Source organism: Stomoxys calcitrans, chromosome 3 (assembly GCF_963082655.1).
Source record: "Stomoxys calcitrans chromosome 3, idStoCalc2.1, whole genome shotgun sequence".
Classification (NCBI taxonomy): domain Eukaryota; kingdom Metazoa; phylum Arthropoda; class Insecta; order Diptera; family Muscidae; genus Stomoxys; species Stomoxys calcitrans.
The window spans coordinates 163,568,673-163,587,027 of NC_081554.1; the positions used below are offsets into that span (position 1 = coordinate 163,568,673).

General features: G+C 34.7%; 1 protein-coding gene across 2 annotated transcripts in view; it reads left to right on the forward strand.

Moving 5' to 3' along the window:
• The first annotated feature begins 6,503 nt into the window (after nt 1-6,503).
• Nucleotides 6,504-18,355, forward strand: part of LOC106088610 (sodium/hydrogen exchanger 9B2) — a 161,882-nt gene continuing 150,030 nt past the window's right edge. Inside the window, exon 1 of one of the 2 annotated variants that reach the window (XM_059365396.1) lies at nt 6,504-6,984. The gene's annotated coding sequence lies outside the window, so the exon portion shown is untranslated. The remainder of the gene's footprint in view (nt 6,985-18,355) is intronic. The other variant, XM_059365395.1, reaches the window with a different exon arrangement.

Consider the following 18,355-nt stretch of genomic DNA (forward strand, 5'->3'; position numbering starts at 1 on the left):
CCATCCGTCGGTGGTGGGTATAAAAAAAAAATTTTAAACGGCGGTTATCCCCCCTTAATGCTGGCGAAAGAGTTGTCGCACTGCGGCACTCCGTTCGGACTTGGCTATAAAAAACGACCCTTATCATAGAGTTTAAACTTGGATCGGAAAGCACATGGAGTGGACCCCAGGGACTTTGTCTCAAAAATGAGTACAAATTTCGTACTCTACTCCCAAATAGCTTTTATATAAGTCACATATTGCAATGGCCGGTAATTGCGTCCGATTAGGGAAGAATTTTGGGGTTTAGCGACCCCTAAACACATGGATCAATTCAATTGGATATCAAATTCTTTTTTTCTCTCAAGCACCTTTCGTTTGAGCCCTATGCTGACATGATTGGTCTCAACAATAGAAACCATGTTTTGTTTGAGGTGACTGTACGAGCGCAAAAAATCTAGAACGAATCGCAATACCAATCTCCGAGATTTGGTTTTTTGAAAATTAAGGTAATGAGAAGTCCTAAATACCGTTGATTTAAGTTCCATATTGCCATTGTCGGAAATGAAGTTCAGTTAAGGGGGTGTTTTAGGGCATACGCCCAAACACTTGGCTCCAAAATTGGAAATCAAATTCGATTTCTACTTTCAAATATCTTTCATATGAGTCCCATATTGTCATAATGGGTCAATGAACCTATTTTACGTATTTTTAGGTGAAAAAGCGCCACCTAGATCTGAACGCAAAATTTTGATGCAATATTCGTAATCTACTCCCAAATACCTTTCATTTGATACCCATATTGTGCCTATCGACCCACTTTTAATTTTGAGTGGTGTTTTTAGGGTATATATGGAGGAGGGTCCGCCCCCATCCGATATCAAAAAAGTATACATCAAGGTAATAGGTTCGGCCTTTTTTGAGTCTATACGGAACAAACAAACACAACTGATTTTTATATATTTTTTGTCTTCATTCAAAAAAAGTTATTTTAAGAATTTCCTTGTATTGAAAAAAAATGCATCTGCCCTTACACACTGTGCCACAACACTTGTTGGTGTGTTAAATAATGTCGTTCCCAACAAGAAGTAATAAAAGAGTGCAGATTTAGAGGGCATCTGAATACACGTTACTTACAAATACATTAGGTATGTACATATGTACGTCGTAGTGTGTAAGTTTATGTGTGTCACTATGCATGGTGACATACTCCTCCACAAAAACTTTTCTCAGCCACACCGAGTAAATAATAACAACTGCTATGGTAAATTTATGTGGTCAGGTAGAGAGTGAGAGAGAGAGAGAAACAGGGAGAGTAATAAATTTGGCACACGCTGTGAGTATATAACACTTTGTATAGTTGGTGGAGGGGAATTACTTATGGCTCTTATACTACTCTTATTATAAAAGGTTTCTTTTGAAGTGTATAACAGTTTAGCGCGTGGGTGTTGAGCGATAGTTATAAATTGGATGCACATGGTAATGTGAGAATATGAAGGCGAAAACGAATTGAGGTAAATATTGTCGCCATTTCTGTGTTGGCTTTATTAATTGGGCAAACGATTTAGGCAGCTACTGACTTATTACCAATGGGTTTTTGTTTTGCTTACTTTGAGTTTTACTTTGCTTAGCAGAGTTGCAATAGTCAAGGAAAAAAGAGATTAAACTGCAATGTGAGTAATTTTTTAAAATTGTTCAAAGTTTGAAGAACATATGTGATTGTACTTACCAAATATTTTGGAAATTAGATTTAAATTTAAAGCCGTATAAGCCATATCGATTAAATTGGGAGCTAAATCAGATAATAGAACGATTTGGACAATACTTATAACGGATATTGGAAGTCATAATAAAACACTTTGAGCAAAATATCTGCCAAATTAGACAACAATTGCTGCTTCCCGGAGCTCAACATTTTAAATCGGTAGATAGGTTTATATGATAGCTACGTTAGGCTATAGAACGATTTCGACCGTAATTGGCACTAGTTTTGGAAGTCAAAATCAAACACTTCATGCAAACAGTCATGTCAAGTATGGTCCAAGTAGATAAATGATCTGATATACCTCCGATATTAACCGATCACCAGATTTGATTTCTTGAGCCTCTAGGGATCGCACTTATTTGCTTAAATATTAAAGGTGGTAGTGGATTTTTTATAACTTCTAATAGCAGCTGTTTGAAGCCCATATAGGCTTTAATTATTGTCCGATTTCGCTGAAAATGAAATCAGTGGGTTATTTTAAGCCTTCAGACATATGACCTAAATATGGTTCAGATCGGACTATTTCTAGATATAGCTGTCATATAAACCGATCTCCCGATAAAGAGTCTGAGGTCCATAAAAACTTTATTTATTAACCGATTTCGCAGAAATTTGGAAAATTAAGTATTTTTAGCCCTCCCGACATTTGGCCTAAATATGGATTAAATCGGACTATATTTAGATATAGCTGCTATATAGACCGATCTTTAAATAAAGGGTCTGAAGTGCATAAAAAAATTATGTTTTTAACAGATTTCGCTGAAATTTGAAACAGTGAGTAGTTTTACACCTCCCAACATAGGACCCAAATATGGTTCAGATCGGACTATATTTAGATATAGCAGCCATATAGACCGGTATGCCGATTAAAGCTTATAAAAGCTTTATTTATTACCCGATTTTGATGGAAAATAGAAAATTCAACACTGACTTATATTCATTAGACCACTCAATGTCCTTGCCGAATTTGGGTGCATAAGTTATCCAATTTTCACCGGATTTTGACGAAAGGGAGTTTACATATATACCCGAAGTGATGGGTATCCAAAGTTCGGCCCGGCCCGGCCCGTCTTAATGCTTTTTTAATCGTTTTGACTTTCAATAACTGTGACCCATAAACCGCTATCCTAATTTGACTTCCTCAGCCTCTGGAGGGCGCAATTACCACTCGATTTGCCTGGAATGTTGGTGCTTTTCAATGACTTCTAACAGCCATGACAAGTACTGTCCATAACTTGATATAGCTCTTATATATTTGAAAGTCATTCAAAGAACTTGTCAAATTCGTTCCGTGGTACGTATATAAAATTCGGCCTGGGAGAACTTAAACCACTTTTACTTGTTATACCCCCCACCATAGGATGGGGGTATACTAATCTACCCAATCTGTTTGTAACACCTCAAATCTAGCCATATCCGTCCGTCTGTCGAAATCACGATAGTGGTCGAACGAGTAAAGGTAGCACCTTGAAATTTTGCACACTAAATATTAATAGAGGTCGTTGGGGATGGTAAATGGATCATATCGATTCAGATTGAGATATAGCTCCCATATAAACGGAACTCACGATTTTACTTCTTGAGGCCCTGGAAGCAATTTTTGTCCGATTTGGCTGAAATTTTGTATGCGATGTTCTGTTACAACCACCAATTACTGTGCCAAGTACGGTTCAAATACGTTTATAACCTGATGTGACTCCCATATAAACCGATCTCCCAATTTGACTTCTGGAGCCCTTACAAGCCGCATTTTATGCCCGGCTTGGCTGAAAGTTTGCATGCGGTCTTTTGTTATGATTTCCAACAACTGTGCCAAGAACGGTCTAAATCGGTCTATAACTTGATATAGCTCCATTATAAACATATCTCCGGATTTGTCTTTTGAGGCCATACAAGCCGCAACTTTAATCCGACTTGCCTGAAATTTTGCATGTAGTGTTCTGTTATAAATTTCAATAGATGTGCTTAGTTCGGTTCAAACACGTCTATAACCTGAAATAGCTCCCATATAAACCGTTCTCCCGATGTGACTTCCTGTGCCCTTACAAGCCGCAATTTTTGTCCGATTTGGCTGAAAGCTTGCACGCGGCGTTCTGTTATGACTTCCAACAACTCTGTCTAGTACGGTTCAAATCAGTCAATAAACTGATATAGCCCCCATAAAAACCAATCTCCCGATTTGACTTCTGGAGCCCTTACAAGCCGCAATTTTCGTCCGATTTAGCACGTAGTATTCCGCTATGGCTTTCAACAACTCTGCTAAGTACGGTGCAAATCGGTCAATTACCTAATATAGCCCTCTTATAAACCGATCTCCCGATTTGACTTCTTGAGCCCGTACAAGCCAACATTTTTATCCGATTTTGCTAAAATTTTGCATATAAAGTTCTGTTGCAACTTTCAAGTACCATATAAACCGATCTCCCGATTTTATTTCCTAAGCTCTTATAAGGCCCAATTTCTGTCCGATTTTTCACATCATTTCAATTCATTTCATTTCATTTCATTTCATTTCATTCCATTTCATTTTATTTCGTTTCATTTCATTTCTTTTCATTTCATTTCATTTCATTTCATTTCATTCCATTTCATTTCATTTCATTTCATTTCACTTCACTTCACTTCACTTCACTTCACTTCACTTCACTTCACTTCATTTTATTTTATTTTATTTTATTTTATTTTATTTTATTTTATTTTATTTTATCTTATCTTATCTTATTTTATTTTATTTTATTTTATTTTATTTTATTTTATTTTATTTTATTTTATTTTATTTTATTTTATTTTATTTTATTTTATTTTATTTTATTTTATTTTATTTTATTTTATTTTATTTTATTTTATTTTATTTTATTTTATTTTATTTTATTTTATTTTATTTTATTTTATTTTATTTTATTTTATTTTATTTTATTTTATTTTATTTTATTTTATTTTATTTTATTTTATTTTATTTTATTTTATTTTATTTTATTTTATTTTATTTTATTTTATTTTATTTTATTTTATTTTATTTTATTTTATTTTATTTTATTTTATTTTATTTTATTTTATTTTATTTTATTTTATTTTATTTTATTTTATTTTATTTTATTTTATTTTATTTTATTTTATTTTATTTTATTTTATTTTATTTTATTTTATTTTATTTTATTTTATTTTATTTTATTTTATTTTATTTTATTTTATTTTATTTTATTTTATTTTATTTTATTTTATTTTATTTTATTTTATTTTATTTTATTTTATTTTATTTTATTTTATTTTATTTTATTTTATTTTATTTTATTTTATTTTATTTTATTTTATTTTATTTTATTTTATTTTATTTTATTTTATTTTATTTTATTTTATTTTATTTTATTTTATTTTATTTTATTTTATTTTATTTTATTTTATTTTATTTTATTTTATTTTATTTTATTTTATTTTATTTTATTTTATTTATTTTATTTTATTTTATTTTATTTTATTTTATTTTATTTTATTTTATTTTAGTTTACTTTTTTTTATTTTATTTTATTTTATTTTATTTTATTTTATTTTATTTTATTTTATTTTATTTTATTTTATTTTATTTTATTTTATTTTATTTTATTTTATTTTATTTTATTTTATTTTATTTTATTTTATTTTATTTTATTTTATTTTATTTTATTTTATTTTATTTTATTTTATTTTATTTTATTTTATTTTATTTTATTTTATTTTATTTTATTTTATTTTATTTTATTTTATTTTATTTTATTTTATTTTATTTTATTTTATTTTATTTTATTTTATTTTATTTTATTTTATTTTATTTTATTTTATTTTATTTTATTTTATTTTATTTTATTTTATTTTATTTTATTTTATTTTATTTTATTTTATTTTATTTTATTTTATTTTATTTTATTTTATTTTATTTTATTTTATTTTATTTTATTTTATTTCATTTTATTTTATTTTATTTTATTTTATTTTATTTTATTTTATTTTATTTTATTTTATTTTATTTTATTTTATTTTATTTTATTTTATTTTATTTTATTTTATTTTATTTTATCTTATCTTATCTTATTTTATCTTATTTTATTTTAATTTATTTTATTTATTTTGTTTTATTTTACAAAATTATTTTTATTACATTTTATTTAAAAATATTTGTTTATTTGGCAACTCTACCCTCTAACTCTTAAATTTGAGTGATAAATGAAAGGCTGTCACTTGACTGCATGCCTTTATCCACTTGTAATGATGATGATGACTTGACTAGATGAGTGTAGCCTTTCTCGGCTTTGTAAAAGCTGCCACATAATAATAATAATCGGTAATCGCATTTTCTTCTCTATGTCACGATCATTTGTTTCACTGCGAGTACAGCAACTGGGCATCTAATCATTTGTATGATGACATTCCTTCTTTTCCTCCTTTCGTAATAATGGAAGTTTTCCCGTTTGTTGTTATTAAAGAACATTACTACTATTTGTTGTTGTTGTACGGTGAGTACAACGACGATGATGACTACAATAAAGACGATGACTGCCGGCAGCCAACTGTTTGAAGGCATTGTAGCAGGTGAGGGTGAGAGTGTTTTGTTTTGTGCGACAGGTTGTATGCGATCGAGCAATCATGTTGTTATTGCAATTGTTGTTGTTGCTACTGCCGTTCTTGTTGATCGTCAACGTAAAGTACGTAAATCACATTAATCGTCTGCTATGGTGGATCGTCAACAATTCGTATAATCAGAGCCTATAAAGTTGAGTAAATTTTTGACAATCAATTCAGTCTTCTCTGAGACGGGGACCCTTCAAAGCGAGCAGGAACAAAAAGAATAATAAGAACAACAACGAAAAGGAAGGAATACACGGACGGAACCATTAAAGAATAAATTTGCAGAACAACGTATAAAACTGCCACAAAACACGGGAGTGCAAAAAGTGTGTGTGTGTGTGTGTATGTGTGACCAAGAAGTTCTGTAATAAAAACAAAATAAATGATAATCACCATAAATTAGCAATCATTTTTTTTGAAAACTGAAAATTTACAAAAAAATACTGCCATTGTTTGTTTGCTCGAAAACAACTAAAAGAAAAATTATTAATAATTGCTTCTTTAAAAAAAAAGATAATTTGTTTTGTATTTTTCTGTGATTACAAGAGAAAAAAAACAGCAACAACATTTGAAATCTGATTTTAAGCTTCTGAACTGGTGCAGCCGTCACAAACATCACAAACGGCACCAACACTAAGTATGTATGTGCCAGAGATTAACAATAATAATTAGTTTTTTTTTCCTATAATCCAATTTAAAATTAATTCTTATATTAATATGTGGAAACAACAAGAAATATTTATGCTGATTTCATTGGATTTATTTTAATCCCATTTAAATAACTAATGCGTGTGATAAGAATCAGAATTGAACAAATTTGTAGAATATTAGCAAAAAAAAAATTAAAGGTTTTTACCTGCGGTGTAAATGAATAAACCAGTGCAAAATATCCAAAGTGGGCCTTAACAGAAATCGTGAAAAATGCTCCACAAGCCAGTATAAGGTGCATGTTAATAAGTTTTGAACCAAAGAAATATCAATCCCATACCTGACCGAGAAGGAATAAAAAGGAATTAACTGAAAAATTTACCGACTTAGACCATATTTGATATGATTATTGCGAGGTAGATTAAAATTTACGGATTCAAATTTTAGTGAAATCAGGTGATCTATGTACCTCAATGTCATAGCAGCGGAACCAAAATATGGACCAATTTGCCACATGCATTAAAAATTATGACAAAAAAATCTCAATTCTCAAACTTCAATTCTCAAAAACAATGAATATTGAATTAAGTTCGGCCGGGCCGAACCTTGTATACCCACCACCTCGGGTATATACGTAGACCACCTTTCGTCAAAATCCGGTCAAAAATGCATACCTTATGCCCCATAGCAGCTATATCGAAATGTTCCGATTTGGACCAAATACTAATAAGTACAAGTCATTATTTAATTGTGTATAAAAAATATTGGTCTTTTAAGTAACTATATCTAAAAATAAACCGATCTTAACCGTATTCGACACCGATGTTGAAAAGCCTTACATAAGTAACTGTGGCAAATTTCAGTGAAATCGAATTATAAATGCACCTTTTATGGGGCCAAGACTTTAAATCGAGATATCGATCTATATGACAGCTATATCCAAATCTGGACCGATTTGAGCCAAGTTGCAGAAAAAATGTCGAAGAGCATAACACAGCTCACTGTCACAAATTTCGGCGAAATCGGACAATAAATGCGCCTTTTATGGGCGCAAGACCATAAATCGAGAGATCGGTCTATATGGCAGCTATATTCAAATCTAAACCGATCTAGGACAAATTGAAGAAAGATGTCGAGTGGCCTAACACAACTCACTGTCACAAATTTCAGCAAAATCGTATAATAAATGAGGCTTTTATGGGATTAAACCCCTAAATCGGAGGATCGGTCTATATGGGGGCTATATGAAAATATACTACGATATTGCCAATCTTCGAACTTAACCTGCTAAAAAATAATCTCTGCAAATTTCCAGCTCAATATCTCTATTTTAAAAGGCTGTAGCGTGATTTCAACAGACAGACGGACGGACATGTCTATATCGTCTTAGATTTTTACTCCGATCAAGAATATATATACTTTATAGGGTCGGAAATGGATATTTCGATGTGTTGCAAATGGAATGACAAAATGAATATGCCCCCATCCTTCGGTGGTGGGTATAAAAATGAGCAATTTATTGCCTCAAGACTCTAAGTCTGGAGATGGGTCTATATGCAAATTTGCACATGAACATTCCATTAAGGGGCAAACTTCACACATATCAATGAGTGCAGTCCGATTCAAGCTTAAGCTCCATGATAATGGGGCCTCCTTTTTACAGTCGACTCCGAAAGGCGTGCCGTAGTGTGACACCTCTTTTGAAGAGACTTTTTAAGTGGCATAGTACCTCACCAAAGTCGCCAGCATTAGGAGCGTATAATCACCGTTGAAAATATTATGATGGTCTTGTCAGAATTCGAACGCTGAACGCCTGGTCAGCGTCATAGGCGGACATGCCAACCTCTGCGCTACGGAGGTCTTCTTTTCCGGGTCAATACCTTTACCTGGTAAATACCTTTTGGGAATTTAGCCATCGTCCCTGTCTATAAATGGAACATATCTGTTCAGATTTTGATATAGCCCCCATAAAAAAGGAAACCCCGTTTCGATTTCTACATCCGATTTTGCTGAACTTTGGCACAAGGACTTGGGTTTCGACTTCCAACATCAGTGTCGAGTACGATCCCAATCGGTCTATAAACTGATACAGCCCCCCTGCAAACCAATCCCCGGATTTGACTTCTTAAGCCTCTAAAAGCCTGAAGTTTCATCCGATTTGGCAGCAATTTGGCGCAAGAACTTCCGTTCTGATTTCCAACATCAGTGCTGAGTATGATTTGAATCGGTCTATAAACTGATATAGCCCCATACACAATGATCAATGGGTTTGAAATCTTAATCCCCTAGATGCCTTAGATTTAATCCTATTTAACTAAAACTTGGTTTAAGAACTTCTGTTCTGAATTCTTACATCAATTTCGAGTATAACCCGAATTGGTCAATAATCTGGTATACCCCTAATATAAAAAAAATCCATGGATTTGACTTCTCAAGCCACTAGAAGCCTCAGGTTTCATCCGATTTGGCAGAAACTTGATTTGACTTCTTGAGCATCCAGAGGCTTAAGTTTTCACCATACTTGGATAAAGTTTTAAGCAAAGACTTCTGCTATGATTTCCAGCGACCAAGCTAAGTATGAACCTAATCTGTCTATATACTGATACTAGCTGAACTGGGAAGGCTTCGCTGCGCCTTCTTTTACAATATATGGAACAAAATTATACTTAATTACTTATTTTCGACAAATAAGGAGCTGCTAAATTTACTCCATTCCTAAAAGACTTTAATCGAGCCGGATATTCTAATGGATATTTTGGGAGCGGGAAGGGCCTCAGGGTGGTGGATTGGGTTGATTATGGGGTTGGTGTGGACCCCCAGAAACGTGGTCCCAATTGATGGTATTTATTTTCGTGCTCTACTCCCAAATACCTTTTATTTGAGATCCATATTGCCATGGTCTGTATTTATGCATGCCCAAACAAGGGGTGTTTTGTCGAGTGGGGTGGTTTCCAGGCACTTAGCCCAGAAAAATATCAGCATTGCGCTCTACTATTAAATACTATTTATTTAAACCTCATATTGGTTTAAGGGAAGTTCACGGGATGAGGCGTCCCCCAAACAGTTGACCCTAAAATTGAATAGCAAATTAGTTTTCTAAGCTCAAATGTCTTTCATTTGAGCCCCATTATGCCATGGTCGGTAAATTTGTCCTCTTTGGTGGGCCATGGTCGATATATATGACCCATTAAGGCATGTTTTGGGGGCTGGGGTGGTCTCCCAAATACTTGGTCTCACAATATCCAATTGTGACATATACGTTTTCGTTTCTTAAATACCTTTCATTTGTGTCCAAAAACATATTTGGTGAGTTTTTGGGATGGGCGGTCTCCCTAGGTACCCCATCTAAAAACACACAAAATTTCGCCTAAATCGCACCACCCTTCTCCAAGATCTGGCGATTTTGAAAGTTAGGGTAAGGTGAGGCCCCACTTCATATATCGAAATTGTAGTACCCTATTTTCAACATCTGTGAAAATTTCGGTAAAAGTCGGTGTATATGTTTTGGAGTCCATACGGTACAAACAAACAAACCAACAAACGAACACAAATTGGTTGTTATTTATAAGAATAGGCCCCCTTAATATCAATTCCCTTATATGACTACTTGAGACCATAGCAGCAGCAACCAATTCCCTAAATCTGTCAACGTGGTGTGCACAGGCTTTTTTTTTAATATTACAAAAAAAAATTTTCTGCTTCTGAGAATCGAACCTTTGTTCCATTCATTCCATGATTGTGTTGAAACGCTTAACCACATTGCACCACAAGCTCTGATTTAAAAATTATGTTGTAAGGTTGGAATACACACATATTGGGTTGCCCAAAAAGTAATTGCGGATTTTTTAAAAGAAAGTAAATGCATTTTTAATAAAACTTAGAAATAACTTTAATCAAATATACTTTTTTAACACTTTTTTTCTAAAGCAAGCTAAAAGTAACAGCTGATAACTGACAGAAGAAAGAATGCAATCACAGAGTCACAAGCTGTGAAAAAATTTGTCGACGCCGACTATATGAAAAATCCGCAATTACTTTTTGGGCAACCCAATAGTTTTTGTGGGGATAAAGTTCGAAGCGTGCGGTGCATGAAACAATAATGTGCGTGCACGAAATCAACACCACATGTTGACAATATTTTCAACAACGACTGTGTATGGTTATGACACCTTTGGTGCATGTATTTTCAACGTATTTTTTCTATCAGTGTAGGCGTTTGATACAACTCACGATACTAAATAGTTAGCAAAATGTGCTTATAAATACACAATTTATGGGTGAAAAACCTTACATCGAGAGATCGGTATATATGGCAGCTATATTTAAATATGGTCAGATCTGAACCTGCATTCTACAGACGACGAAGTGCCAAGCACAGCACACTGTGCCAACTTTCAGCAAAATCGGGTAATCAATGTGCGTTTTAGGGGCACATGAATTTGAATCTATAGGTGGGTCTATATGGCAGCTAAATCCAATATAGACAGACTAGCATCGCGGTGGTCCGCATCGCTACCTCCATTTTTTGATACCCCCTTTTTAGTGTTGAACCTCCGCAAACAGAATTAGTCATTCAGTTTATAATGTTATGAAGATTTATAATAACTACATATACAATTTCAAGAAGAGTATCAAGGATAACAATATTTTAAAAAAAAAATTTAAGTTTCCTAAGTTGTCACTGTTTCTTCACTCCGTAAAGAATGTACCATTTTTCTACGTTTAAGTACCTAAATTTACGAATAAAAAATATCTTCTAGTTGTCTAATATATACCTTTAAGGTTCCAATTTCACCACAATTACTACGTTTCTTCCACATGTCGTATTTTGGTCAAGACACTTGTAATGTTCGTCAAATTGCTTAATTCTAGATGTCCCTGTACGCAAAGATAAGCTATTTCTTATTATTTTTCATTACCACAATGTAGGAATTTGGAATAGATCATTTAGTCTCCCATTATATATTCCCTTCTTGTGCATTCATGCCAAATTTCAGACCTCTAGTTCCATCTGTAAAGAAAGTACCAAATGGTACCAAAATGTACGTATTGTAAATACGTCATTTATTTACCCATCATATTTTCCTCATTGTACCTACATGTCAACTTTCACAATCTTCAGCTCCATCTGAACTAATGATACCAAAAAGTACGTATTTTAAATAGTCACCCATCATATTTTTCCTTCTTGTACCTACATGCCAAATTTCCGACCTGTAGCTCCATCTATAAAGAAAGTACCAAATGGTACCAATTTGGGTACCAAAATGTTCCAATTTTAAATAGATTAATTAGCCATTTCTGGGTTGTACCTACATGCCAAATATCAGACATCTAGCACCATCTGTACAGAAAGTACTAAATTGTACCAATTTTGGTACCAAATTGTACAAATTTTAAATAGACCATTTAGTCATCATCATATATATCCTAGTTGTAATGCCGGTTAGAGCTTCAGACCTCTAAATACATCTGTAAAGAAAGTACCAAATGGTACCAATTACTGTAATAAATGTACGTTTTCTCCCTCTACCAGTACTATTTTTCCATATTTTGCAACCTCTTCATTTTGCACCATAGGTCTTTTAAGGCAAATTTCACAATACTACTTCTATCCATCCGCCCTGTACAAAGTTCACCCATTTCGTACATTTTTGGTACTTTTTTTAGTACCCAAATGTAAAAATTGCTGCAATTCTTATAGTCATCCAACTAAGGTTGCCATATAGTGCCTAAGTTCCCGAAATAAAAGCTTTAGTTCAATTTACAGTACCAATTGCGGTACTAAGCGTACTATTTCTCTCACTTCCGGTACGATTTTCCTAATATTTTTCTCCAACCTCATTTTTCGCGACGCTCTTTAATTCGAGCCCAAGAACATAATTCTAGCCCTTTCCGTTTGCGATGGGCAAATATGTACCATTTCGTACTTTTTGGTACTTCTTAATACCCAAACGTACGAATATCACCAAATCCATCTTTATCCCTTGCTGCTGACTCAATACCAATATTCGTGCAAAATTTTATGACTCTAGCTTTAGCCATCAGGAATCTATTAGTTACGCAACTCTTTTGTATATATCGATCTAGTAAGTATTTAGCACCGATCTCCAGGGATTTAACAAAGCCAACTTTGGGAAATCGGATAGTAAATGAATAAATGTGGCTTCTATGGCCCCTAGAAACATGTTGCCAGCATTAGGAGGGGAAAAACACAGCTGAAATTTTTTTCTGATGGTCTCGTCAGGATTCGAACCCAGGCGTGCAGCGTCATGGGCGGACATGCTAACCTCTGCGCTACGATGTATTGTTACTGTCTGTTAATTTGCCGAGAACGGCGCATTCTTGAATTCAGTAACTATTGGGTTGCCCAAAAAGTAATTGCGAATTTTTTAAAAGAAAGTAAATGCATTTTTAATAAAACTTAGAATGAACTTAAATCAAATATACTTTTTTAACACTTTTTTTCTAAAGCAAGCTAAAAGTAACAGCTGATAACTGACAGAAGAAAGAATGCAATTACAGAGTCACAAGCTGTGAAAAAATTTGTCAACGCCGACTATATGAAAAATCCGCAATTACTTTTTGGGCAACCCAATAGTTTTTGTGGGGATAAAGTTCGAAGCGTGCGGTGCATGAAACAACAATGTGCGTGCACGAAATCAACTCCGCATGTTGACAATATTTTGAACAACGACTGTGTATGGTTATGACACCTTTGGTGCATGTATTCGCAACGTTTTTTTTCTATCAGTGTAGGGGACTAAGACCACCGTAGCGCAGAAGTTAGGATGGGTTTTAGTCGGGCAAGGCTGATGTTTTAATACCCTACACCACATTAGGTATTCAGGCTAAGTCGTCGAAACTAAAATTTGCTTTTTTTCGACCAAAAACCGTACATATTGCAGGAACCATAGAGTAAATCGTTGGGCAAATTTTTGAAAACATCGATTGATAAATGTCTTAGCATAGGTCTTAAGAGTGAAAATCGGGAGTCGCATATATATGGACGCTATATCCTAAAGTCCCCGTTCCATCAAACCAGGCTCCGATCTCTTACCCGGATAGGTATCAGAGGGATATCGGTATCGAAGGAACATCGATACCATATGGGTGCGTCAACCAACCGACTAGGTCCAATCATCTCTTAGAAAGCTTCCATATCTTCGGATACTTGAAAGGCAATCTTTGGAACCTGAATCGTTTATTTACGCTGTTAATGCACTTCCCGTTGCTTAACAAAACCAACTGTGCGAAATCGCACAGTAAATTAATAAATGTGGCTTCTATGGCCCCTAGACAGGTTTGATGTTAAACTCTTTGGTAGAATTTTGGGCTTCATTCTGGCTCCTGAACATCTCGATTAGTTTACACTCACAACTTTCCATTTCCTTCTGCTTGCGGAAGAGACGTTTCCCCTTACTCTCCTTTTCTCCTGATACCACCACTTTGACTGGTGCATTGCTACTGTCTGTTAATTCGCCCAGTACGGCGCATTCTTGGCTTCAGTAACTATTTGGCACTCCTGGTCGTACCATGGGTTCCTTGAAGGAGGCATTTCCACAATTTAACTGTCTGAACTCACGAATGGCTCATATTTTAGCCCTTTAGCGACAAATGGAGTTGTCTGAGAAGAATTCTAGCTAGAGTCAGATGAGATTTAGAACAGTTCGATTATAATACCTTATACCAGTGGTTGAGAGTATTAAAATGTTCCTTTGTGAAATGATTTTTACGAATCTACCAAATAACTAAAAATCGCCAGACTCTCCATGCAAATATGCTTCACAAAAGTGGGTGTTAATTTATGTTAAGCATTTTCATCCGTTGCAAAAAGTAAACACACTTTAGGCAGCATATGCAAAAGGGAAAATTTTAATAGCATTTATCAGGAAAAGCGGATATCGGAGTTGGGGGAGAATATGAGCAAAAAAATATACTTTATTTTAACAACACATTTAATAACATTTATAGTGTAAAAGCTGAAAAGCATATTACCGTATTTATGTGAATTTCTCTCAGAATTTATGACAGTGGTGCTCCGCGATGGTAATAAATAATATCCTTGGCATTGCTTGATTATAGAATTTATATCCTGTTAACTGTTTTCCCTTAGTGCACCCTTAATACACTCGCAAACAAGCACTCATACAAACATATTTGCTTGCCACCATGTAATAATTAAGTCATATGGCAAGGGCAATGAATCAAGTAAGTGTGTGTTTTTTTTATCGCCACCTATATATTATTATTGTGTTGGTATACGTATATATTGTATATATGTGAGCGACAAGTCGGTAAAGTATGAATATTTTATAGATGTGTTGTGGTGTGGTGGGAGAACTTTAATATTGAATTGTTAACCTGCTTAAATTACATCATAACTTATTTCCTTATTCTTTAACACCTCATAGTATTTGGCAACAAATAAAGCCAAAAATTTTGCAGCAATTCTACATGCGTAGATCGCATGAACTTGAAATTAGACCACATTGGCACATTTATGGTTGGAAAATGGGGTTGGAGACTTTAGGTCCATTGTGATCGCCCTTATAGGAGGTAGAATAGAAAAAAGATGGCGGGGAAACACAGATAGAAACACTCCAAACCACGGTGAAAGCCAAAAGATATATTGGGTTGCCCAAAAAGTAATTGCGGATTTTTTAAAAGAAAGTAAATGAATTTTTAATAAAACTTAGAATGAACTTTAATCAAATATACTTTTTTGCACTTTTTTTCTAAAGCAAGCTAAAAGTAACAGCTGATAACTGACAGAAGAAAGAATGCAATTACAGAGTCACAAGCTGTGAAAAAATTTGTCAACGCCGACTATATGAAAAATCCGCAATTACTTTTTGGGCAACCCAATAAGTAAGGACGGGCTAAAGTCAGGCAAAGCCAACGTTTTGATACCCTAACACACATTGGGTATGCAGGCTTAGTCATCGAAACTAAAATTTGATGTTTTTCGGCCAAAATCCCATCAATATTTCAGGAATCATAGATTAAATCGTTGGGCAAATTTTTAAGAAGATCGATTGAGAAATGCGTTAGCAAAGGCCTTAACCCTCCGACGGTTGAGACATCTGTTGCCATTATACGAAGTACAAAATCCCTGTGGATCTATGCTGTAAGGTTCTGTACTGTCCTTTTTGTATAGAATTTTATATGAATATAGACATGTCCGTCCGTTTGTCTGTTGAAATCACGCTACAGTCTTTAAAAACAGAGATATTGAGTGGAAACCACACAACACAGAAACACACATTCTTTTTTATACCCCCCACCGAAGGATGGGGGTGTATTCAGTTTGTCATTCCGCTTGCAACACATCGAAATATCCATTTCCGATCCTATAAAGTATATATATTCTTGATCAGCGTAAAAATCTGAGACGATCTAGACATGTCCGTCCATCTGTCTGTTGAAATCACGCTACAGTCTTTAAAAATAGAGATATTGAGGTGCAATGTTGCATAGATTCCTTGTTCGTCCATAAGCAGGTTAAGTTTGAAGATGGGCTATATCCGACCATATCTTGATATAGTCCCCATATAGACCGATCCGCCGATTTAGGGTCTTAGGCCCATAAAAGCCACATTAGTTATCCGATTTTGCTGAATTTTGGGACAGTGAGTTGAGTTAGGCCCTTCGAATATCATTCGTCAATTTGGCCTAGAACGGATCAGATTCGGATATAGCTGACATATAGACCGATCCCTCGACTTCATGTTTTGGGCCCATAAAAGGCGCATTTATTGTCCGATTTCGCCGAAAATTGGCACAGTGAGTTAGGTATAGGCCCTTGATGTACTTCTGCAATGTGGAACAGATCGGTCCAGATTTGGATATGGCTGCCATATAGACAGATCTCTCGCTTTTAGGTTTTAGTGCCATAAAAAGCGCATTTATTGTTCGATGTCGCCGAAACTTGGGAAAGTGAGTTGTTTTAGGCCCTTCGACATCCTTCTTCAATTTCACTTAGATCCGTCCAGATTTGGATATAGCTGCCATATGGACCAATCTCTCGATTTAAGGTCTTGGGCCCATAAAAGGCTCATTTATTGCCCGATTTTGACAAAACTTGGGACAGTGAGTTATGTTAAGCCCCTCGACATTCTTTTGCAATTTTGCCCAGATCGGTCCAGATTTAGATATAACTGCCTCTTGATTTAAGGTTTTGGATCTCTTGATTTAAGGTTTTGGGCCCATAAATGGGCCATTTGTTATCCGATGTTAGTGAAATTTGGGACAAGGAGTTGTGCTAGGCCCTTCAACAGCTCTCCTCAATTTGGCGCAGATCAGTTCAGATTTGGATATAGCTGCCGTATAGACCGATCTCTGGATTTAAGGTTTTGTTCCCATAAAAGGCGCAATTATTGTACGATGTCGCCAAAATTTGTGGTAGTGAGGCCCTTCGACATCCTTCTTCAGTTCGGTCCAGATTTGAATACAGCTAACATATAGACCGATCTCTTGATTTAAGGTTAGGGCCCATAAAAGCCGCATTTATTGTCCGATTGCGCCGAAATTTGGGACAGTGAGTTGTGTTAGGCCCTTCGACAGTCCCATTCAATTTGCCTCAGATCGGTCTAGATTTGGATATATCTGTCATATAGACCGATCTCTCGATTTAAGGTCTTGGCCCCATAAAAAAGCACATTTATAATCCGATTTCGCTGAAGTTTGAAATAGTGTCTTATGTTAGGCTTTTCAACATCCATATTGTATATGGATCAGATCGGTCTATATTTGGCTATGGCTACCAAAAAGACCAATATTTTGTTCTACATAATTAAACAATGACTTGTACTAATTAGACCTCTCTATATCCGTGGCGAATTTGTTCCAAAACGGACCATATTTCGATAAAGCTGCTATGGCGGCATAAATTATGCATTTTTCACCGGATTATGACGAAAGGTGGTTTACATATATACCCGTGGTGGTGGGTATCCACAGTTCGGCCCGGCCGAACTTAACGCCTCGTTACTTGTTCAGTCTATACGGAACGAACAAACCGAGTCCCATATATCCGTCATTGGCTAATGTGCCCATTTTGGGCGTTTTTGTGGGGGCGGGGTGACCTCCTATACTTCGACGTGAATTTGTATGCCAGATTCGTTATCTACTCCCGGATACTTTTCATTTAATGCCCATATTCTCCTTATAGGACCACTTTTAATTTTGGGTGGTGTTTTTGGTGTAACGGGGGAGGGTCCGCCCCTTCCGATATCAATAAATTATTGGGTTGCCCAAAAAGTGATTGCGGATTTTTCATATAGTCGGCGTTGACAAATTTTTTCACAGCTCTGTAATTGCATTCTTCTTCTGTCAATTATCAGCTGTTAAAGCAAGCTAAAA